The sequence below is a fragment of the Nyctereutes procyonoides genome, unplaced genomic scaffold, assembly GCF_905146905.1.
Source record: "Nyctereutes procyonoides isolate TBG_1078 unplaced genomic scaffold, NYPRO_anot_genome, whole genome shotgun sequence".
NCBI lineage: Eukaryota > Metazoa > Chordata > Mammalia > Carnivora > Canidae > Nyctereutes > Nyctereutes procyonoides.
In genome coordinates, this window is record NW_026575042.1 from 19807673 (window position 1) to 19833641 (window position 25969).

At 38.1% G+C, this 25969-nt stretch overlaps 1 protein-coding gene across 18 annotated transcripts in view; it reads left to right on the forward strand.

Annotated features, from left to right (window-relative positions):
• THRB (thyroid hormone receptor beta) overlaps positions 1 to 25969 on the forward strand; it is a 377890-nt gene that overhangs the window by 198239 nt on the left and 153682 nt on the right. Inside the window, exon 1 of one of the 18 annotated variants that reach the window (XM_055321012.1) lies at positions 15610 to 15702. The exons of 16 other annotated variants lie outside the window; for them this stretch is intronic. The gene's annotated coding sequence lies outside the window, so the exon portion shown is untranslated. Of the gene's footprint in view, positions 1 to 15609; positions 15703 to 25969 lie in introns of those variants that run through there. One more of the 18 variants, XM_055321026.1, reaches the window with a different exon arrangement.

A 25969-nucleotide genomic window follows, 5' to 3' on the forward strand; every position in this document is an offset into this window, starting at 1 on the left:
ATGAAAGTCTGGGGAAATATTTCTTTCTGGTGTTCTTCCTTGTTTTAAATGACCACAGCAAGAGCAATAAAAGATGGATTAGGCCATTTGACTTCAAAATTCTCTATTGGCCCATTAATTATCTCTCAATAATTTTTGCATCTAAATAGGCCAACTGTACTGCAATGTGACCATGGGAACAAATAAAACTTTTTAGTAAGAAGTGATACTAAAAATTAGGTCTGTGGTTCCCACAGGGCCTGGGTCATGCCTGCAAGGGAAGGCTCCAGGATGACTGGTACGCTTCAGGTTTTTTATCTGGGTGCTGGTTACATAGTTCAAATATTCACAGTCCCTGCACATGTCTATAAGTGTGTTACACTTTAATAAGTGGAAACCAAAAAAAGAAATAAGCAAAGAGATGTTTCCAGAAAGTAACATCTATATAGTTTTGAATGGACCTCATTCTATTTTAATCTTTCTCACATTTCATATACAAATCAGAGGAGAACTCAAAATCAGTGCTTTGTAACATGGTTTTCAACTAAGGGTGGGCATCAGGCTGGCTTTGGAGTTTTTTGTTTTGTTTTGTTTTTAAGTAAACATCAAGGGGCACCTGAGTAGCTCATTTGGTTAAGTATCCAGCTCTTGGTTTCAGCTCAGGTCATGATCTCAGGGTGATGGCATCAAGCTCTACGCTGGGCTCTGTACTCAGTGGGGAGTCTGCTGGAGATTCTCTACCCCTCACCCTTGCACACATGCTCTTTCTCTCTCTCTCTCCTTCACTAAAATAAATAAATCTTAAAAAAGAAAAGTAAACATCAAGATCTGCCCACCTCTAGAGATGATTCACTGGGTCTGGGGTGGGGCACAGGAATCTATATTTTTTAACTCCAAAATTAGGACTATTATATTAAACTGCTCTCAGATCTAATGCAGAGGTTCCTAAACTTTGCTGCATTTTGGAATCACTCAAGGAGTTTAAAAAATATTGAGGGCTGAATTCCACCCCTAGAGCTCCTACTTTGTGTGGGAAGTGACTTGGGCATCTAGATTTTTTTTTTCAGGGCATCCAAATTTTCAAAAGCTCCCCCTGATGATTTCAATTACAGCATTTGCAAACAACTATCTAAAACAGAGGGAAGGAGCTTGGAAAGCTTTTATAGGTGTTTATGAACAGCAGTGAAAACATGGCGAGAATCTCAGCATCATCTAATTGGTGAACACCAAATCTACCAGCACTCCATCCACCATATTTTCCCTGGCATGTGGCTTTCACATAAGGAAAACATTTATTGTATGTTTCTATAATGAGTATGTGTTTGTTTATAGGGCCTTAATATCCTGTCTGAGTCATCGTCCTTCTTTTAGCCTGTAAATTTCTAAATGGCAGGCAAGGGTGGGGTAATTGTACAGACAACTAAGTGCAGCCATTCAATGGGCAATCTTAAGAATGCAGAAATTGCTTTCTGCAGCTCACCAAGATGCAGCTTCCAGCATTTTATATCTCATCTGGCCCAGTAACTTCACTGTAGGAAAAGAAAATGCAGGTAACAAACACTTCTTGGAGACTATGAGATTTCACAGAGATTTACATCGGACTTTCCCAAGGCTTGTATTCCAAAATTCATCACTCTGGTGATGAAAAGGGCTGCTATTTTGTTTGGGAATTCAATGTTCCCAAGATGACTATACTCCATGTTTACAGAAATTCATAATTCTTTGCCTCCTCTCATGGATCCTACCTTGTACTCAGTACCTTCAAAAGACTTTTTCTCAAGGCACTTGGGTGGCTCAGTCGGTTTAGCATCTGACTCTTGGTTTCAGCTCGGGTCATAATATCAGAGTTGTGAGACCTGCATTGGGCTCCATGCTGAGTGTGAAATCTGCTTGATACTTTCTCTCTCCCTATGCCCCTCTCCCTATTCATATACTCTAAATAAATAAATAAATAAATAAATAAATAAATAAATAAATAAATCTTAAAAAACAAAAGACTTCTCTCAGATATGCCTTAGAATTTCCTTTACTATGTCCAAGAGGTGGAGCTAATTGGGATTGGAAAGGGTAGGGCTCTCGTCATTTATCCACGAAGTGGAAATTGTCCTTGAAATAAGCAAACATTCAGAGCCCAAAGTTTGAATCATTTTACCTATTGGAGAAATAGTTTAGCTAAAAGACTCTTTAGTGAGAGGCAGCAAAATCAGTTGTAATGTCTTACTTGGTTCTCATAAACTTAAGCATAAAGCTTCCGGACAGCCCTATTCAATGGACATCCCTGAAGGAACCATGCTCCTCTGTCAGAAATGCCCTTCTCCATCCTTGATACCTTAATATACTCCTTCTCCATCCTTGATACCTTAATATACTCCTGTTCACCCTATGATGACTCATTTCTGAAATCTTCCCTAGCTTGCCAGGAATTGAGGATGAAGATTTGCTCCTTCTTTGTATTCTTACAACCCACCATTCACATATTGATTATGGGATGTGTCATGGTGTGTTATAAATATTTATCTACTGGCCAGGCTCCTCTTTTATATCTGGGCTCTTCTTAAAGGAGGAGAGAAACTTACTCAAATTCCCAGTCTCAGAACTTAGTCCGAGGCCTTGGCACGTGGTAGGAATCACACCACCTAATTACAGTTGAGATGTTTGGCAAATGAATTGCCTATCCTGACAGTTTGGCCATATTTATTAGCAGAAGCTTTGGACAGTGAAGCTTCTAACTGAAGCTGACATTATCCTAAAATAGGAAGCCACATCAATGCTGCCTTTTGACTCGATAAATGTCAGCTCTCATTCCATCCAAATAACTGCTGACTCTCCAACTGGACCCTAATGGAAGATCAAAGAGGCTCTTAATACCTAGTCCTTTTCTCCATTTCAAGTAGTGGGTTAAAGCTACAGATTAATTCTAAGCTCTTGACTCTCAGCTGGAATGGCAATGGAGGTATATCTAACCTTTAATTCTAATTGAAACAAAAAAGAAAATGGAGTTGTTGGGCAGCCCGGGTGGCTCAGTGGTTTAGCGCCGCCTTCAGCCCAGGGCCTGATCCTGGAGACCCAGGCTCGAGTCCCACTTCGGCTCCCTGCATGGAGCCTGCTTCTCCCTCTGCCTGTGTCTCTGTCTGTCTCTGTGTGTCTCTCGTGAATAAATAAAATATTTAAAAAAAGAAAAGAAAAGAAAATGGAGTTGTAGAGGTGAAAGTACAAAGAGAAAACTAAGTGATAAGTTGGGGTCGGAGGAGTATATAGCATTTAGATAAGAAGGAATCACCAATCTGTACTATCCAGTACTGCAACCACCAGCCACCAGTTGGCTATTTAATTTAAATGCAAACTAATAAAATTAAACAAAGTTAAATATTCATTTCCTCAGTCACACTAGCCATGTTTCAAGGGCTCAAGAGCCACACATGGCTAATGGCTACCACTTTGGACATTGCAGATAAAGAGCATTGCCATTATCACAATAAGTCTTATTAGACATCATTGGATAAATCTCACTCTTTTACAGATGGGAAGCGTGACAGCTGGAGAAGGTTAGAGACTAGCCACAGACACACAGTAGGCCTAGGCCTGGGACCCAAACTTCAGGAACCCCAGCTGGCTTTCCAGTGCTCCATGCTATAAGATTTGCCTCCTTTTGCCCTCTAATTTGTCTGTGTGAGTCAAAATGAGGAAGGCTAGCAAATTCCAGTTGAATTCAGAAGTACAAAGTGACCATTCTGTGCTGTTATATTAAGCAAACTTACTGAAATAAAATTTTGTAAGTAAAAAGTTCAAATATAGTAATTATCTTAAATGAAAAACTTCCGAACAAAACTTATCTTTATACGTGAAACACTATGCTATGTAATCTTAAAAATCATCATCTAATCACTCAATTTAATATCGGGTCAGGAAGTTGCATGCTAATCAATAACTTCCATGCACAGACTTGTAGCTATTTAACTGCCTGCTTTTGTATAATTATACATTGTTGTGCCATAAAATACTACCTCTGAAAAATCCACGTTTGCATCTTCTAAGTATACATAATTGTGGTTAGAGCTGTCACACATCATGTACTGACATAAATGATTTGGTTTTTCAAAATGTTGCTTATATTTACATATGTTCAAACGTCATTCTTGTATCTTGAGCTGGTTCCAATAATATAATTATGTGCGCATGTATGTCTTCCTATAAAGAATATCAGCTTTCTTTATACATTTAAATTGGATTTTCAAGAACCACCGTGGTAAGTTTTCAGACCTGGGGCAACATTTAAAATAGTGAGATTATGTGAGAAATTTGAGTTACTATCATAGGTACGGGGCATTTTTTAAATATGGTTTTTCAGAAGACTAATAAGGATTTTCTTGAATTTGCAAGAATCTTTTTCCTGAATTTGCAAATAATTTATCTTCGGATTTTTAAGTGAGAACATCTCTATCCTGATTCCTTTCAAGTTTTGGATGACTGCTGAGAGCCAGTCACTTATTAGAAAGCAGTGTACGGCTAGTGTGAAGGAGATGTTTTCATGGATATGGACTTCTCCTAGAGTCACACATCCACAACATTTGTGTTATTTGACCGGAAGCATGGGCTCTCAGTGTAGTTGGATAATACTGGTGTGAGTGGCTCCAAACTCTGGGGAAAGCTCAGCAGCTTAGCTGATTTAACAACATCTCAACGTTCTCCATTCCATTCGGGTGTCAGAGTGTCTGGAAAAGATGATCCTCTTTCAGAGCACCACAACACGTTGATACAGGGATATTTCAAGGGTGACTAACTTAATTTTGAATGAAATTACTAATATTTTATACTTGATTCTGGGACAGACTGTGAGTGGTAGCATGTATAAAAAACTATGAGAAAGAAACAAATGAAAATTTTGCAGCTAAGAAGTTCTAGCAAATGATATGTTTTTCTTAGAAAATTGGTAAAACTTGGTATTTTTTAAATAACTTAAAATACTCAGCTTTGGCAAAACTTCCATTTTTGCATTGAAATGCCCCAGGGTAGTTTATGGGATACGAATGTTTTACATAGCTTGAGAACCCTGGCATAGATCAGTGAAAGGACCAGGAAGCCAGGGGAACTGGTCCAAATTTGCAGCTAGAATCCTGTGTTTATGGTATTCTTGTATTGTTTTGCCAGAATGTACTTACTATATTATTTACACAAAGCCGTAATATTTGTTAACCCTTATGGTACTCCATATGAAATGTCTTATGGCTATTATCTCACTCAACCTTCACAAACCCTCTATGGGATGGAACTATGTGATCCTATTTTACTGATAAGGAAACAGGTTGAGAGAGGTGAAGCAAACTTCCTGAGGTTGCACAGCTAGTAAAATAATGGAGTTGCATTTGAACCCAGAGATCCTGACTTCAAAACCACTACAAAATACTGCCTCTCAAAGAAAGGCCAAGGAGAGCCTTCCCTTTAGCAGACTCAGGACTTCTGGAAGAGTTTGGGCTACCAAGCCAGACATCCATGTTCCAAAGCATTCTATTAGCTTTCAATTCCAGAAAGCAATTGTGGTCTTTGGTTGACTTACCACGTACTCCTGATTCTTCCATCCACCTGTTCCCCTCTCCATCAAATTCCACAAATGGATAATTTAATCAAATGAAATGAACATTTTCACCAAAATCCTTTTTTTTCAGAATTTCTGGAGAAACTCCAGCAAGCAGTTTTAAATCTTAGCGAAACACATTTTGCAGGAGTAGCTGTCCTTTATCACGAGAGCGAGAGAAGGCTTTTGAAGGAACTGTGAAAATGAGAACAAGAGTAGACAAAGTCTTCCAAAGAGTAGTTTGAAGGCCTCCAGTCTATTCCTTGCAATCTGAATTTTTGGTTTATAGCTAATTTTGCAAATAAATTCAAAGCAAATTTCCCTCCTTCCTTTATTGATTTTTTAAACCTAACATTTAATGATCCTGTTACAACTGTATTTGAGGTGGGGCCACTGACTTTTTTTTATCAACTAGATTTATTAGCTACCCTCTATTTGCCAGGTACTGTGCTGAGAACCAGGGATTTGTTAATGAGAGCGGGATGGTTGCTGGCTCTGAGCAGGGCAGTTTACAGTCCAGCCGGGGAGAAGGACAAGGAGCAAAATGGTGCACTTAATGCAATGAATATATGGGAAACTTAGAAGAGGGGGCCAGGGTCTACATCTCGTTCAGAGCCATGCTTCCACCCAAAATATAATAGTTACACACATCCCTAATGGCCCTTAGGGGCTGAAAAGCATCAGTTTTGTAGAAACTGTGACCATAGAGCTTTTTAAAAAGTATTTTATTAAAAGTAATGCATGCTTATAGTAAAAAAAAATTAATGACATTGAGAAGTTCAGAAGGATATGAACCCTACTCCTTATAGGTCACCACTAGTAAAATTTTTTTGTATACCATCAAAAACTTTGTATGCACAGCATTTTTACTATACACACACATACACCTAAATATATCTTTTGCACAAGCAATGTTGTACTCTATATATCATACTATGACTTACTTTAAATAACAAAACTTTGACACCTTTCCATTCCTCTCTATACAACTATACTTCACAAGTAATAGATGCGATGATTTTGTTTGTGTAAATAAAACTGTAAGTATACCCTTACTCCCTCTCATTCTTTTTAATAGCCACAGACTAGTCTGTAGTATAATTACTGTACAGAACTTACTTACTGGGTCTTTTGCTGATGAGCATTTACACAAGCCACGGTGGATACATCTATATAAAAGATTGTGTCTGTGGGATAAATTCCAAGAAGTGAGTTTGCAAGATCAAAAGATATATGCTCTTGGAATTTTGACAGATTTTGCCAAAATGCTGGACTGATTTACCACCTTATTGACAGTGTATAAGAGAGCCACTGTTTTCTCTCGCATGAAATATACCTAACAATAACCCGTGCATTCAAAGTGCCTGATGGAGCTTTGAAAGCAAGAAGCCTGTACCTCATATTTGAGATAGGTCTAAGCAGGATCCTGTGTCATTTGCTAATGAAAGAAAATGGCAGAGCCATGATTCAAAATGCTTCCCTTTCCCAGAGTCTTTATTCTAAAATCCTTTGACTGTTGTGTCTTAGGAATTTAGTTTAAGTGTTTCTTTGAACTTTGGGTTCAGGTACAGCTGGGCTTTTCGTCTCCTGTTGTAGGAGGAAAAGGGAAACAGGAACCTATTTTATGGGTCTCTCTTAGTTTGGGAAGGCTCTCTGGAGGGAAAGTGTCATTAATCACAGGTGACCAGAACAAGTGCCACCCCCTCCACCAGACCCCACCCCACCCCCCATCCTTACACAGTCGTGGGGAGTCCTAAGACTAAGTTCAGTTATTTTTTTTTAAGACTTTATTTATTTGTTCATGAAGGACACAGAGAGAGAGGAGGAAACACAGGCAGAGGGAGCAGCAGGCTCCCTGTGGGGAGCCTGATGCAGGACTAGATCCCAGGACCCCAGGATCACAACCTGAGCCAAAGACAGGTACTCAACCACTGAACAACCCAGGTGCCCCAAGACTAAGCCTAAATTGAAGCTCATCTGGTCTAACTGCTCCTCTTTGATATGGAAATTTGTGGGAACAGGACTGGGACATCTCGGGTAACTAAGCCATTTCCCTACAGTCAGGTCAGTCAGAAAAATTTCAATAATCATTTTAGGATCTTTTATTCCATGCCTGGCAGAGCACAGAAAAATATTAGCCTCGATGACTGCTTTGGGATCTCCAAGTAAAAGGTTTCAAGGTTAGTCATTAGTAGGCAGTTCAGCTGCTGTGAATGATTTAAACACTAGCCCAGGATCAACAATTCTAGAAAAATCAGGCTCCTCTCCTCAGAAAGATTCTTTTCAATTTCTTATTAATTAGAGTATTCTAACCACTTAATTGTGCATCATATCTCTTGGGGCAGGAACTGAATTAAGTTGTCAGAAAATCACACCTTTAATGACTTAAGTCCTTTGAGTATATCTCCGGAGGAACTTTGATCCATAATCATTCTGTTTCAAAATGTTGAACATAGTTTTTGAAGTTTATAGTGAACATGCCTAGGATATGATGCTGACTTGAAAGAACATTTTGTTTACAAGATGTCTCTGGTGTCAATTCAGAGATTTCAGAAGGGCCCAGAACATGACACACAGCTCTCTGAGACTGCATGGCCCGTGAAGAGAGAAATATGCATTGCATTTAATTAAAGCAAACTAGCTGGAAGATTTATTTCCCTTCCTTCATATCTAAAAAGAAACGTAACTAAGCACCAGCTATTTTTCTCTCTGCCAGTGTTTTGGGGTTTATCTTGGCTCATATTTTTTGAGCTCAGACATTATGGAAAACTTTATTGCCTTGCAGACACGTTTCTGGGCAGCTGAGGGAATGAAAGGAAGCACAACCTAGTTGATTTCTCCTTTGCTAGGAAATAGTATCCAGAAAAATAAATACTATCTGCCACAGTTAAAAATCAGGAGGAAGAAGCTAAGCATTGCTTTTGAAAATAAGGAAGTTGTTTATGAAAAGCATTAAATATCTTTGCTGGAGATGGGGAAATCTGTAGGTAAAGTTGTGGAGATTTTAGATTTGTCAGCATGATAGGAAACATCCCAATACTCAGAATTTTTGTTTATATAAAGACAGAGAATTTTTAGTCATGCCAGTAAGTAAGGAAACTGATTTCAATCTCAAGGTATTTAAAAATATTTTAGTGGGATTTTATTTAAAAAAAAAAAGTAAGAGTCTTTATAGATGTTTTAGCCTAGACTACGTTTAATATCCTTTAACCAAGAAACAAATCCCTGGAGATAATTAGGTTTTCTTTAAGTGCAATTGTAATAAATAAGCAAGCGATATTTTAAATTTTATTTCTGAAAGGCAAAGTTGTATTTTAGTCCTTAGCACCCTACCCTCTAACCCCCTCCCCACAAAAAGATTGTGAAATGGATGGATGTACACAGACACACTGGCTGTTTTACCTGAACAAAAATTAGAATGCAATTTTTTTGAAGTCAGAACTATATAAAACTGCAGTTAAAATGAGCAGATTGTGGCACTGTTTTATGTTTCTACCTAATAGAATGTACATCTCAAGCACACAAACTCTTGTTTGTATTTACTAAGAATTTAGAACTTTGTGCAAACCATCAACCACAAAGTTTATGAAATACTTCTCTCAAAGTGAAGCTGCATACCTAGCGATCTTATTGGCATTTTAAATCCTATGTGCTTGATTTCTTTAAAAATTCCCTAGTCTTCATGCGGCTAATAAGCAGCAGTAATAAAGCCCTTGTCTGTCCACTTGCCAACCCTCCCATTTGGCCAGTAAGCCTCTGGCTTGAAACCCCATACTGGGCTCCTGTCCATTTTTCGTGAGTCTCCTCTCCCCTCTCTTTTCTTAGCCAGCACTCTGGACGACAGTCAGAAATCAGAAGGGCTTTATTTCCTTAAGCAAGTCACTTCTTTCAGAGTTTCTGGCATTGCTTTGTGCAGTGGCTTTAAACGGATGACCACAGTCCCCAGTAAAAAATACATTTTATATAACTACTGAGCCTACAAGTGGTGTGTGTCTGCAAACTCAAACAAAAGTTCCACAAAACAATCCTTACTCTTAGTAAGTATAGGGAACTCCTTCCAGACAACTTTCTTTCATTTTTTAAAAGATGCTTCTTGCTACCCACTAAATTGATTTCACAACCCACTAATGGATTGAGACCCATAGTTTGAGAAACACTGCTTTAGTGTACTTGATTCAGCCCGAGAATTTTAAGTTTGGCAGTCAATCACAGGCTTGCTTATATCGTCAGAAAAGGCAGAACTATTCATTGCTAGGAACATGGTGAAAACATCCTTTGGCAGCTTTCAGAAGACTTTTTTAATAGCAGTAGAATAAACAGGTATTAAGTCTATTCATGGAGGACTGTCTCGGCCAAAAAATATGAAGGGGTTAAAAAATTGCTGTCAACCACTCTCAGGACATAGGCGGAATCCCACAGAGTCCACTTCTAGAACTTTGCTTCCAAGTACAGTTCTCAGCTGATTAAGAAAAGAAAAAAAAAAGGAGGATTGGCTTGTTTTCCAGGTAGTGAGGAATGGAGATATTTCAGATGCAGGCAGTGATAGGAAAAATCATGATGCTGATGGAGAGAAAGCCTGGCTCTGTGACTATCAGTTGTGCTTTGTTTCCTGTTGAGACCAGGAATGGAGTCTTCCCTGGACTTCCAGCCACTGATTGTCTTCATCCATCTCCTGGCCTTTCCCCAGCCTCCTCCTTACCACGTTGGGCCACAACATGCTGTGCTTTGACCACCTGGGTGAAAACTTGTTTTCTAGATTTGAGACAAACTAAAAGATGTTCTGAAAACCTGAAGGCAATCATATATTAGGTACTTCTGACTCCACTATTGTTCATGTACAGATCAGAATCCTATTCTGTACAACTTCAGAGCTGCAGCTTTTGTGAAAGCTGTAAGTGTTGAGAAAATCCAGGATAAGTGCGCAGTTAATTCAGTGTTTGGCAGTTTTCATTAGTTATGTGAGTAAATGTCCTTTCGCTTCCTGGTCTTGGGCTACTGAAATTTCCTTTTTAAGCTTATGCTGAGTAGGATGGTAATTTATTAGATGATAACTGAGAGTGGAGCAGATCTAATCAGTCCAGAAGCCTAAATCTTTGTTTCCCTACCAGACAACATCAAGTTTAATTTCAAAGTGGCAACCACAGGTGTTATGCTTTCATAGTTTCCATACTTTCCCATGCCATACAGAAAGCATTTTGAAAAGCCATCAAGAGATATTGCTAAGGATAATTTTCTTGGGCATTCTCAAGGATTCTGAACAAAGCTGGGACATCTCCTCCACTGATGGGTTAGTTTTCTTGTCTCTATCAAATGGAGCAAGAAGAGCCAGAAGAGTACTCAGTAGGGTATCAGAACCCCCGAGGATGACTGTCATTTCACCTCCAAACAGCAGATCATAGAAGTCATGCTGCCCTACAACTGATTTTCTGCTTCTCTAAGTTAGGAAACCACTCTTGGCCTACATTGCTCATAGAATGGATGTGGCCATCAAATAAGATAATACACATGGAAATACAACAAATGTAAAGTCTAACTGCTGTGTTCTTTTCTGTTTTCCATCAGTCCAGACCTAGCGTTGAGAAGAAGGTAGTATTTTTAAGTCCTCATCACCCTAGGAGTCTTGTTTTTATGGAGAATGTTCAAGGGTTAGATCTGAATAAAAGAGGGGCTTAAATCAAAGGCACCAGGTGGACAGAGCCAAACAGGGGGTGTTCAGGGGCAAAAGAAAGACTATGAGAAGGAAATCAGTCAAATGTGCATCTGTAGGTTATACTGCATATTCCAGGAACTCTCTGGATGAGCCTGGATTTCTACAAGTGCTAAACCTTTGAAGGGCTGCTTGAGTGCCCTGTGTCTCATGAATGTTGACTGTTATTCATTGGAATTTACTCAACTCCAACTTGTGTCAGACTTCTTAACTTACAGGAATATACTGAAGTTGAAAGTGAGAAGGACCATTTAAACCCTATTCTTCCTTTCCTCCTGGTTCTGCATCCAATCCCACCCTAGCTAGTGTGAGAAATGTAGAAGTTTGCTTCCTCAGAGAAACACTTACCAGAGAAATGAAGGTCAAGAAAAGGTGTGAAGAACAATTGTTTCCACAGGAAAGGAGAGATGTCACAATGAAGAAATTGTGTTTCAATATAAAATTTCTATTTCTTCTAGTCACACCATGATCTGAAATCTTGAAACTCTTCTGGTTTCAACACAAATAAGCAAAGCTGCTAGTGAAATGCATTGAGCTTGACATAAGTAAGCTCAGCCCCACAGTGGATTGACGTTCTTCAACTCTGTCTACAAATCATCTAGCCATTTGTCCAGATGCAGGCTTTTGAGATGTTTAGAGGAGAGGAGCCTGATTGTGGAGGCTAAAATATTAGCCATTTGCACACAAAATGTCTCCCTTGCCTCTTAGCTAGTGATGGCAACAAGGTTGAGCTGTGAAGAAATATGGTGTGTCTGGGATTTCTTTCTTTCATTGTGTGTTTAAGCATCTAATTGAACCACGCTGGAAAAAATAGTATTAAAAATTCTTTCTGGGACAACTGGGTGGCTCAGCGGTTGAGCATCTGCCTTCAGCTCATGGGATCCAGGATTGAGTCCTTCCCATAGGAAGCCTGATTCTCCCTCTGCCTGTGTCTCTGCCTGTGTCTCTTCCTGTGTCTCTCATGAATAAATAAATAAATCTTTCTTTAAAAATTCTTTCTTTAGGAAGTTGCTATTTTATAAAAGCTTATTGGTATTGGTGAATCCTATGTAGTTGATAAACACCTGTAAATGAGAAGAAGCCCATCTTATCTTGTGCTGCTGCTGTTAACAAAATAGCATGGATTGGGTGGCTAAAACAACAGCAATGTATTTCTCACAGTTCTAGAATCTGGGAAGTCCAACATCAAGGTGCTAGGAGATTTGATATCTGGGGAGGGCCCTCTTCCTGGTTGGCTGATGGCTGTGTTCACATGGCCTTTGCTGGGTACACACTCTGGGAGAGAATGAGATCTTTCTGTCTTCCACTTCTTATAAAGACATGAATCCCATCAGGAGGGTCCCAGGGTTAGAGCTTCATAGGAATTAGGGGGAACACAAATCTTTATCCCTTCACAAGGTAAAACCTTAAAAATGAAAATTAAAAAATTCTAAAAAGCTTCTAACTTCAATGGTCCCTGTAATGCAAAATTACTTTTAGTCTAGATAAATTGGGGGTAATAGTTTAGCAATTGTTTGAATAATAGCAGAAGTAGTGTTTTCTGGGACTTGTTTGTTACGCCTGAGATCGAGAAAATAATCAGGAAGCTAAGGTTAGATATTCAATCTTCTGGGGAGGAAATAAAATATATGTGGCATGAGAAGTTGTTTTTATGAATTATTAGGAGAGAAAAGTAATAAACAAGGACCTTTCAGCCAAGGCAGCCTGGTGTTTGTAACCATTTTTGTGCTATGGACCCATTTGGCCATCTGATGAAGCTTATAGACTCTGTCTCAGAATACTGCTTTCAATGTATGAAATAAAATAGGATTACAAAGGAAACTAATTTTTTAAAGATTTTATTTATTTATTCATGAGAGACATAGAGAGAGAGAGGCAGAGACATAGGCAGAGGACAAGCAGGCTCCATGCAGGGAGCCAGATGCAGGAGCCAAAGGCAAGATGCTCAACCACTGAGCCACCCAGGCGTCCCACAAAGGAAATTAATCATACTGAAATAGAGCTTCATCTCCAGACCCTTTGGAGACCATGGTCCATGGACCACAGATTAAGAACCCTACCTACTTGAAGCCCAGAAGATGGGTAAAAAAGGGCGATTAGGTGAACAGAATCAATAGAATTTGCAGTGCATTACAATTACTGTTCCACAAGACAACGTGGGGATGAAATACAAAGTTCTGGCTTGATCTCAAATTAGCCTAAGAGCCCATCGCAAGGCTTGAGGAGAGCTCCTGAGAGTGGCCAAACCTGGGACTGCAGACTCTATAGCTTCTTTCTCTTATGAAGCTTCCAGAAGTTTTTCAATATTGCAAGTGTTGATTTTTCTCTCAGACAAGTACACATATTCACTCCTCCTATTATAGATATTCCCAGTTCTACTTAAAGAACCAAGGTACCATTCAAATCATGTTCTGTGAAAGCTTAAGGTTTAAAGGAAAATATAATGTAAATGTAAATGGGGGTTAGCATAGTCATTTAGTGAGCTGTTCTGAGCACAAACCATATCAGGTGCTAAACTGGTTGTGGGAATTATAGATAGTTTGAGATGAGGTTCCTGCTCACAAGAAGTTAAGAGTCTGGAGGAAGTAAGAGACTAGTAAAAAACATGTTCAATACAGTGTTACTACCGACATTTTAAAGCTTGTTCTCAAATGTTGTGACTTCAATAGACAGCTGTGATATAATATGCCCTCCTTTTCCATAATTCTAGGTTGTTTCTAAATGAAAAATACAATGCATTTGTGTACGTCATGTATCACACACAGTACAATATTATGCTGCCAATTCAAGAAGCAAAAATGGGCTTTTTGGGGGGTATGTTGAGCAGGGCTCAGATGCTAAGTCTTCTAATTCTCTGCCTTTGGGCAAGATGGACTCGGACTTTGCTAATAGAATGAAATCTGCTTGATTTTTTATACATTACACAAGCTCTTTTAGTAAATCTTAACAATTTCAATGGTGTTCAAATGATTTCTCATTTCTCTTGTCCAGTTTCTTTATAGTATATACTTCATAGCTGCTTCTGTCAGTTCTGAAATGGAAATTAGCCAGACACCACAACAGCTTTTATATGCTTCATATGGCTTATCGAATAAAAACATAATGAGTTAGTAAGAGACTGAATAAGTGTACTTGCAAGGCATTACAAATCTTTTCTAATTTGTGCCCTGTAAGTCTGGTCCCTTTAATTTTTCTGCCTATCCTCTGTGTTCCAACATCATTATGGATTCCTTTAAGCAGCCTTAAATACCTAAACTCCTCTTAAAATGAGAAGAATGGAACGAGCCTTCCTCCTACTCGGAAAAATCAAGCTTAATAAAAATATATACATACGTGGTGTAAGTATCATAGCAAATGAATGATTATTAATGATGCTACTACTTGAGAACATTGATTATTTGGCAAATGTCAAAGGACTGATTTATTGTAACAGACTTGAATTTTAGAGAAAGTACTAATAATTCTTTATATCTAGAACTGAAATGTGACATTACTTTTGGCCAAGAAAGCCATTGAGGAAAAAGACATCCAGAGGCAGAAGCTGAAAATCTGGGGCAGCACAGTGATAATTTACTTTTAAAATTTCATAACTAGTTTAATTCTATACATTTCTATAATAAACTGGAGCTTGTTGGTAAATGACATAAATATAACCTTGGCAACTTTCCACTCAAATTTTGTATAAATTGGGCAGCCCAGGTGGCTCAGCAGTTTAGCGCCACCTTCAGCCCAGGGCATGATCCTAGAGACCCGGGATAGAGTCCCATGTGAGGCTACCTGCATGGAGCCTGCTTCTTTCTCTCTCTGTCTGTCTCTCTGTCTCTGTCTCTGTCTCTCTGTCTCTCTCTTTCTCTGTCTCTCTCTCTCTCCCCTTTCATTAATAAATAAATAAAATCTTTAAAAAAAACTTTGTATAAATGAAAAAAGTTTCTCTGGGATTTCAAATTTGAAAATGAATATAGAGATTATATAGACCAGTGGTTCTCAGAGTAGAGCCCCAAACCAGCAGCATCAGCATTACCTAGGAACTTAGAGATACAAATTCTTGGGTCCTACCCCAGACCTACTGAATCAGAAGTTCTGGGTGTGGGGCCTAGCAATGCGGGTTTTAACAACTCTCCAAGCGATTCTGGTGTACTATAGTTTGAGAATCACTGACAGGTTGGCACTCTAAACATTTTGATCCAGATCATTCTTTGTTGTGAGGGGCTGTCCTGTGTATTGTTAAATGTTTAGCAGCATCTCTGGCTTCTGCCCACCAGATGCCAGTAGCACCCATCTCCGATCATGACAATGAAAAATGTCTCCAGACATTGCCAAATGTCCCTGGGAAGGTGGAGAGGGACACACCTGTTTCCTGTTGAGAACCACTGCTCTGGACTACCCTCCAAGCCTGATACAAGAATCTCCTTTACAGCATTCTTGACAGATACTTCCACTACAGGTGTGAGTTCTTTTCTTTTCCTCCTCCCCTTAGAAGCAATGGAACTCATAAATTCATACCCCCCCAAAAAAGATGTGATTACTAAAAACTTAAACGTTTTAAATATATTTAGTTTCTAAGTATCTATATGATTTTTAAGTGGCATGCAGTTAATTATATAAGAAACAAGAATAAAGTTTTTTAAAGATTTTATTTATTTGAGAGGGAGAGAGAAAAAGAGAGCATGAGCAGAGGTAGTGACAGAGGGAGAAGCAGATTCACTGATGAGTGGGAAGCCCAACGCAGGGCTTTCTATCCCAGGACCCCAGGATCATGACCTGAGCCAAAGGTCGATACTTAACTAACTGAGCCACCCAGGTGCCCCAAGAATGAATTTTTTTTAAGTATTCTTGATTCTTTCTTCAGAACTTTACTTCAGCATCAAATCATTCAGGCTTCCCCAAGCACACACTTCTCCCTCCCCACTTCCCACCCTACCCACAATAGACACTGGATCCACTCAGGTGTTCTCTGCACATTTACTTCACCTATTAATTGGTGTTTGGCTCCTTACTTCTATACTCTAAATCATCTAAGCTTATCCATCTTTCCCTTAATCTTATCCATCATGTCCTAGGCACTGTTATAAGTGTTTTTAAGTTCATTTTTGTTCATACCACCACCCAAAATGCAGATCCTATCATTATTCCCATTTGCAGAAAAAGAAAATTGAGATTTACTGAGTCAGATACTATGTTCCAGATCAAAAAACTGAGAAATGATGGAGCTGGATTTGAACCAAGGGAGACTTTGATTTCAGGCTGTTAATCAGTGCTCTATCTGAAGTACTTCAATGTCTAGCAAATGCATTCAGTCTTTAATGCAGGATAAATGAATGAATAATTGACTTGATTATTTAAAGCTAATGATGAAAGCTTTCAGATGAATTACCTAAAAGTTTATTCAGCAACCTATTGTACAATGTGAATACAGGCACACATGTTTTCTTGCACTCCACTTTACTGAACTTCACAGATATGAGTGTTTTACAAACTGAAAGTTCAGAACTTCGGTGGAGGAAGTCACTGCAGATATGGTGGAAACAACAAGAGAGCCAGAATTAGAAGTGGGGCCTGAAGATGGGACTGAATTGCTTCGATCTCATGATAAAACTTGAAGAGGAGAGGAGTTGCTTCTTATGAATGAGCAAAGAAGGTAGTTTCTTGAGATGCAATCTACTCCTGGTGAAGATGCTGTAAAGATGGTTAAATGACAACAAAGGATTTAAAATAGCATATAAACTTAGTTGATAAAGCAGCAACAGGGTTTGAGAGGACTGACTCCAGTTTTGAAAAGAAGTTCTGCTGTGGGCAAAACACTCTTAAACGACATCACAAGCTACAGAAAAACCCTTTGTACAAGAGTCACTTGCTGCAGCAAACTTCATTTTTCTTATTTTAAGAAATTGCCGCAGCCCTCCTAACCTTCCATAACCATCTCCCTGATCAGTCTCCAGCCATCAACACAGAGGCAAGACCCTCCACCAGCAAAAAGATCACGACTTACTGAAAGTTCAGGTGATGGTTAGTACTTTTTAGCAATAAAGTATTTTTAATTAAGGTATATACATTGATTTTTAGACAATAACTCTATTGCACACTTAGTGGACTATAGTATAGTGTAAACATGACTTTTATATCCACCAAGACACACAAAAAAATTGACTCACTTTATTATGATCTTCACTTTTGCCTTGATCTGGGACCAAACCCATAATATCTCCCAGGTATGCCTGTATCAATTATATGCTAACCAGCAACATTTGGGAGAATGGTTTTGAAACTGCCCAAAACAGTTACTCCTTAGAGAAGTCATATGCAATAAAGACAGTTGGATTTGTTGATCTTCAGTCTCCAAGTATGATATCAGCTTAACTCAGAAGGCTGTCTATAAGAGCATGAAAAGGAGGTTAACAAAAGAAATAGAAGAATATAGAGAGGTTTCCCAGGTTCCTTTCTTCTCTTGCAGTCCCTGGACATTTCAGTTCCTGGGGAAGTGGCAGTTTAGGGGTGAGTACAAAGCCCATTGATGTGACTAAGTCCAGTAGTTATTCAGCCTCTGATATATATCAGATCACCTGGGGAGAGCATTTTCAAAATGTAGAGGGTTGCAGGAGGTCCAGCGAGACCTAGTGAATCAGAGGCTCAAAGGGCATAGCCCAGTCTTTTGAGTTCTGTTTTCAAGTCCCCAGGTGGTTCAGCTGCACACCAAAGGTTGAGAGCCACTGCAGGTCATTGTCTTCTCCTAGGCAACCCCTAAAGTCCAAAAATGGGGACAGAAAAGAAAGCCCACAATAGTCAGTCACAGAGTTAGGTTACTCTCAAGAATGCACATTTCCATCCTGCTCAAGACAGAGCCAAATGAGAAATACAAACATGACCCAAAAAGCAGTGTGACATGATGACATCCATAAAACAAGACCCTCGGAATCATTGGCAGTTTCTTTTTCCTTGACTTCTTCTCCCTCATAAGAGAAAACCCATCAGACAGTAAAGTTTTCCGCGGCAGGTAAAGTAGCAGCAAAGGTGCCTAACAGCAGGCTGGACTTTTGAAATAGAACAGTGTTTTTAAAAGCCAGAAGTGTCCTCAGAAATTATCCATTTCAGCTTCTTCATTCATAGATTAAGAAAGTGAGATCAGTGGTGGTGTTCAGTTTTCAAAGTTTCATAAAGTAAGAGGTGATGATTAATGATCTTGGTAAACTGCCAGGGCAGTTTTTCAACATAATGTTTAAATTACTTTAGCTGTCTAAGGCTATACCGTAACATTTTATTTATTCTTATGTGAATTTAAAAGGACTGTTACATGTTCCTTTCTATATTCCTTTTCCAAATAAACATTTATGTTTGTTGAGAAACTCAAGATGCAAACTTCTTGTTTCAGAAATATTTGGAAGAGGAAGTGCCAGCCAGGAACCAAGTGCCAGGAAAGTGCGGGGCAAAACAGAGGACCAGACTTGGGAAGAACTCACAGGCTCTGATAAAAGTGTATCACTTAGACTCCTGGTTTACAAATCCATAAACAGCACATTATGTGAGGGCAGAAAAACAGTGCTTTGAATTGAAAGTCAGGCTGGCACTAAAATTCAGGTTCAAGAATATTGGAGTTGAGGCTTCTTTAGCCTTTAAAAGAGTTCCAGTCACAACCCGCTGGAATTGGAGATTGTTTCTACTGGCAAAATCATGGAGATGATCTTCTCCAGGGTTTTCACACTGCAAGTTGTAACAAGTAGTAAGCATGAAATGCATTAAGTGGGTCATATCCAGTACTTTTTTTTTCATGAAAAACAATAGATTAGAACAGAAGCTGCGTAATAAATCTTTCATAGGAAGATTAAATAGTCTTTCATGAAACTTGATTTAGGGTATGTGGAGTGGGGAGTGTCACAATGCAAAATATACTCATTATAGATCATCTAGTCCAATACCTTCACTTTATAGACAGGAAAAAAGTTAGACCAAAAGAGGCTGGGGGCACCTGGGTGGCTCAGTTGGTTAAGCATCTGCCTTCAGCTCAGGTCATGATCTCAGGGTCCTGGGATCAAGCCCCACATCGGGCTCCCTGCTCAGCAAGGAGCCTGCTTTTCCCTCTCCCTCTGCCCCTCCCCTTGCTTATGCTCGCATTCACGTTCTCTCTCTCTCTTTCTCTCTAATAAATAAGTAAAATCTTTTAAAAGAATTAGAAAATATAAATAAATAAAGAGGTTAAAAGACTTAGCCCAGAATTGCACTATTATTTAATATAAATTGAGAAAATTAAATTTTAAAAAAACAACTCTGTCCCTTAAAAATCCATTTGTTCCCCAAATCTGATTCTACAATGACACAAACTTCCCTTAAAAGAAAGCCCCAGAGCATACAGGAGGAACGATAGCATCTGTTCCCATGGGATATTAGATTAATCATTTTATTGAACTCAATGAACTGGGCTGGTTGTCAAGTGCTTTGGAGGAATTATATCATTTCATTCTCCCACAATAACGTAGGTGCTCTGCTCTCACAGATGAGTAAACAGCTCAAAGAGATGCTCCACTAAGTGAAGAAGCTACAGCGTGAATCCAGAGCCCAAGCTTACTTGCTAAATTGCTTTCTCTCTCACTTTTCTCTGCAAACAACAAATAAGTGGATAGCTAAAGAAAAAATAGATTGATGGGGGCACTTGGATGGCTCAGTGGTTGAACATCTGCCTTTGACTCAGGTTGTAATCACAGGGTCCTGGGATTGAGTCCTGCATTGGGCTCCCCACAGGGAGCCTGCTTCTCCCTCTGCCTATGTCTCTGCCTCTCCCTCTGTGTCTCTCATAAATAAATAAAATCTCAAAAAAAATAATATATTGATGCCCAAATTCTAATATATATATATATGTGTGTGTGTGTGTGTGTGTGTATAATAATAAACACACACATATATATATATACATATATACACACACACATAGAGAAGTTAGGTGTTCTATACTTTATATAAGTATAGGCCTAATCAAACAAAGAGCATAAGAACCTTCTCTTTCAGAGAAAAATAAATGGAAAAGCAAACAATATAGGATATTTGAGTGGAACCTTGGCTGCCAGAACAGTCTTCTGTCTGGCTTAGTGATTCTTAACTTTGTATATGTGCTGCCAAAGCGAGCACTGAATAATAATAATAATAATATAATAATAATAATAATAATAATAAAAGCAAGCACTGATTCTTAACTTTGAATTAACCAATAACCACTAACCGGGACAGCAACAATCTGGTATTTTTGCACTGAACTAAATATGATGAATTTTTGCTTCATTTTCTCAAGGCAGGTGCCCTGTGAATGCTTTGTATGTCACAAATAGGATATAAATGCTTGTAATTGTAATAATAATAGAAGAGAAATAGATAAATTGGAAAGAAAGAATGGAAGGAAAAGGAAACAGAAGGAATGAGTCATCAAAACTGATCATTACAAAAGCTTTACAAATAATTTATGCATACATTCATTCCTGGTTTCTTGAGGTAGTTTTTTTTATAAAAAGATAATATTATGCATGTATATAACCCACAAACAAAGACAACACAAATGAATCCATAGGAACTTTAAAATAGCTAACACTAATTTGCTTCCCCAGGTAACCTTAACTGTTTATCCCTTTGGTTTTTGCTCTGAACATTCTATAATTTAAGTCCTTATAAACAGTATTTCAATGTAGCATATATCATTAAGCCTCTGTAAGTACCATCAGATGCAGAGAATTAGAGATTGGGAAAACCCAATTACTGAATGGAAATAAAAATAACTTAAGGCTGTCCTCTCCCAATCACTCTTAGGAAAGCACTCCTTGAAATTAAAGGGCAAAGAAGAATGATAATCTAATCCATCCCACCCCTCCAGCCAGTCCTGACACTCTTTGCCAAAGACACTATTGCCACTCAAAGTGTGATCCTGAGACCAGCAGAATCAGCATCACCTGGCAGCTTGCAAGATATGCAAATCTCACAGTCCAGTCCAAACCTCCAGAATCAAAATCTGCATTTATCAGGGTGCCCAAGGGATTAGAGTGCATGTTCAAATTTGAGAAGCAGTAGGCTATACCCTTATAAGGGGAAAGAAAGCCAAGGCTACATTGGGGAAGTTGAGATCAAAGTATAACCACAACCACCCAAATGGGAAAAATTCAAGATGTGATTTGATTATCATTGTGGAATACATGGAATAGTTGGAAGGAGGTTGATGGTTTATCCTTTCAAGTCAGAACAAAACGAAATTTAAATTGTCTTGAGAGAAATGAAAGTGAATGATCAGATAGAAAGAAACCTAAAATACTTTCTATCTGATCCATTTCAAGGATAGGATCATGGGTTAGATCCCCAGGTATATTGTTATTGATTAACCAATATTGATATTGGTTAGTGACCTCTTGTTTGTGACAAATAGTACTGGTTTTTTCATTTACAGTGGTGATAAAATATTTGCTTTGAAAAGAAGTTTATTTCAGGCTTTTAAGTGGGTTGATTGGGGATCCCTGGGTGGCACAGTGGTTTGGCGCCTGGCTTTGGCCCAGGGCGCGATCCTGGAGACCCGGGATCGAATCCCACATTGGGCTTCCGGTGCATGGAGCCTGCTTCTCCCTCTGCCTGTGTCTCTGCCTCTCTCTCTCTCTGTGACTATCATAAATAAAAAAAAAAAATTTAAAAAAAATTAAAAAAAATAAGTGGGTTGATTTAAAGAACTATAATAATTAAATAATAGGGCTGGTGGATTGAGGGTGGAATGTGACCAGCAAACAGGCTTCCTAGACTAGGTCAGTCTCACCCAAAATTTCACATTTCACAGCTGAGCATCATGTTTAAAAAGAAATAGAGAACTGCTAGCTTTTCTATTTTGCAAAATAAAGATATCTGAAAACAGAACAAATATTTACTACCTACTATCACCAAATAAAAGAATATTTTAATACCCCTACAAGCAAAAAAGACTAGCAGAAAGAAGGGATAGGCCTTCCCAAGAAAATATGATTGGCAACCTTACAAAGACATATACATGAAGGTCAATAGTCCTTTATCCAAAATCCTTATTAGACCAGTCCCAGAATTCAGATTTTTTGGAGGGTATGGGGTTCTAGAAGATATGGAAGTAGTATTATAGCATCTGAAGGAATATCTCAAACCATATGAAGCACATTAATATTTCTGCAGAGAAATATTCACACTGTATATAAATAAATATATACACATAAAAATATTCACACTAAGTTGATTCAATAAATGCCGAACACCCATATGAAATCAGGTCAATTTTTACCACCAAATAAGTTATTAAAAAACTTTTAGTTTCTGACAGTTTTATATTTTGAAATTACAAATAAGGAATTATGCATGTATATATTATATAGTATTGTCCTTTTTCTTCTCATTTTACCATGAAGCAGGGAGCATTCTATCACTGATGGAAATGATGACGCATGGAGTGTGTTTTTGGTCTCTGATAATATAATTTCTTCACTTAATTCTACACTTAGAACCATAACCTTGTGGGGATGAGATATATTAATTTGTGTGTACTTGAGTGTTATTGAAGAGATTTCTAAATAGTCACCTACTAGAATGTGCTCTGTGGGGCAGGGATGTCAGTTTTCTTGACTGATATCTCCCAAGCACTTAACAGAGTGCCTGATGCAGTATAGGTGCTCAATATTTGTTACATAAATGAAAGATTTGCAAGTTAGCAACCCATGCAAATACACTGACAGCTCATGGATATAGAGAGTTGCGTTTTGGGGTGTGTGTGTGTGTGTGTGTGCTCAATTCAGAGCAGTCTTACATCTTTCTACAAAAAAAAAGATATATATATATTTTATATATATATATATCATATATATACACAGATATATATACACATATATAGTTCTTATATATATTATATATATATATATACATATATATAGTTCTTATATATAGTTTTTCCCACTGGTTATTCAGTTGTAAACAGAATTTGAATAAGAAAGTTCCAGATACTAATGTCATATATTGAATCATCTGAAACTCCTGAGTCAACAGAAATAAGTATTTGATACTAATGGTTATCTTTTAAAGACAAAAGATTTCATTTTCTTTGCTATTTTGGATCCAAATGGTCAAAAAATAGGTGAAAGGTCAATGAACCTTAATAGAAAAAAAGGCCATGAATACAGGAAGATATTCAGTGGAAATAAAATAATTCAGTAAAATAAAATGCAGTGAATTTTTAAAAAGAAATTGCTTAGCAACCAAGGATCTGAATTGATTTTCATGGTGGCAACAAAATATGACTACAGCTGGACGAAATGTGATGGCAAAAGGAAACCAGTGTAACTTCTAGAAAGGAAGTTAAATTGGTTCTCTTCCCTTGACTCATATGGGTATGGTTTTGATAAGTGTGATTAAATGAGCAAAACTTCTCTGCCAGGAAGAAAATTATCCCCAGCTAAAAGAAAGGCAGTATCTTCTAAGACAACATGTTAGCACATCATAAATTATTGGCAATCTTTTTCAGAACTAAGACAAAATTCTACAGGCACATACCAACTAGAGTATATAGTAAAATTTTAAATGGCCCATGATCCCATCCATCCAAAGATTATAGAGCTCAATTATTAGTAAGTAGCCATTATCTTCAAAACGTAACAACCCTCTGACCATTGTAATCATAATGGCTCTCACTTAGTGTTTAATATTTGCCGGGTACTATACAATAAATATTACTCATCTAACACACTTATTGGTGTCACTGCCCCCCACTGCCATCTTAGAATTGAGGGAATTGGAATTCAAAAATTTTCAATAACTTTCTAAGTTTATACCACAGTAAGTGGCAAAGTGGAGATTGTAATCCAGATCCATCTGACCCATATATCATCCTCTGTACCACTCTGCCCTCCTCCAGCCACATTAGTCACATGCAATGTAAAGGTAACTGACACCCAACAACAAGCAATTCCAATTACTGTAATTTATTTTTTTCTGCTGAGTGTTTTCCATCTTTTGCCTCTGCTTATGACAGTAAAGGTACCCATAAAGTCAAGAGCAGTTCATCTCAGCTAACAGTCTTTTCAACTTGCCATTATTTTCTTACCTCATTATTAAAATGGCTCGTTCTGAAATAGATCTGTGGGATTTTAATAGTCTAATTGTTTTCTTGTACTGTGTCATGTCTTAAATAATGGAGCTTTTAGTTAGTTTTGCCAGTCACCACCAGAAAAAGAATTACAGAATTTCTATTATGCAACCTAATTTATTTTAAGCAAAGACTTGGCATATGAACAAACCAGAGTAAGAAAATACTGCCATAGAAGTCAAGTGTAATTAAAACCATAAATCATCAATTCATTCATTTAACAAATGCGTTGAGTACCCTGGTATGTGTTAGAAATTGGTGTAGGTGCTTTGGGGATCTAAAATCCAAATTAAAAAGAAGAGGCTGAATCTTTAAAGTGAAAAGAGGCTTTTAAGTATCGTGTTAAGGCTGATGTTTGAGATAAGACCATAAAGGCAAGGGATTATTACGTATTGTCTATGGCTGTTTTCACACTATAATGGCAGATTTGGATAGCTGTCATGGGGACTGTATGGCCTGCAAAGCCTAAAATATTTACTGTCTGACCCTTTGTAGAAAAAGTTGCCAATTTTTGATTCAGCACACTCTAAACACAAACATCTAAAACACATCACTGGCTTCAGTACATAGGCAAAAATAATTTGTCTCTAATCATAGCTATATAAGTACACAAAATACTTTCTAATAATTAATATTTAATGTCTAATAAAAACTATCTCCTTTCAAGGAATCTGTGCTTGCCTACATCTAAAAACTAAGTATCCTTTAAAATACTGTTCATGGAACAGGATGATTGCTTCCACAGAAATCCTCTGATAAAGTTGTTTAGCAGAGGGAAAGCAATAGAGAGCAGAATGTAAGAGATGGAAAGGAGGTAAATACATAAGAAGTAGAGAGGAGGATTAAGAAAGAAAACATAAAATAAGAATATAAAAACAGCAAAATTGACCAACTCAAGAATTATAATACATACAAACATTTTTAAGTTTTCTTAATATTGAACATACAGCATTGTTGCTGACAGGCTGGTTCCAAGGACTCAGAGGGAGTCCTTCAGGACCAACCAGGAGGGTCCTTGGCTTTTTGTAGGACGAAGTCAAACACGAGCCAGCAGAAAGTGAGAGCAGAGTTTGTTGGAAGATACAGAGACAGCAGATGCAGACGGAATGTCTAGAGACTCGGAAAGGAAAGAAGCATGAGTCTCATCTTTGTTGGGGGTCTGGGGAGTTTTACTGAGGACGGTAGTTTGGTATACATGTCCCTCAGGTACCCAGGAGCTGGTTAGAACAAAGACAAGGGTCCAGGTGTTATTCCTTGGAGCCAGAGAGCCTTGAAATTAAGATGCCTAATGCCCAGTGGTCTGAAATACAGATATGATGAGAGCTTCTTCTGGTCATTGTCACCTATCCTTCCTTAGATGAGATCTACTCTAGAGAAATCATTAACTCCTTGTCCCTTCCATGGAGGCCATAAGCTATTTGATTACAAGGCATGTATAAAGTGGAGAGGGAGTACAGGTCTTCACAAGAATAGAAGCAGGAAAAGGAGGAAAAAGCAGATTTTCATGGAGTCCTTCACTTTCCCTGTGTCTGCATTGCTTCTGGTCCTAGAAACCTGGTAGAGTTATCTAACATGGAAACTTTCACATCACAAAACTCTAGAC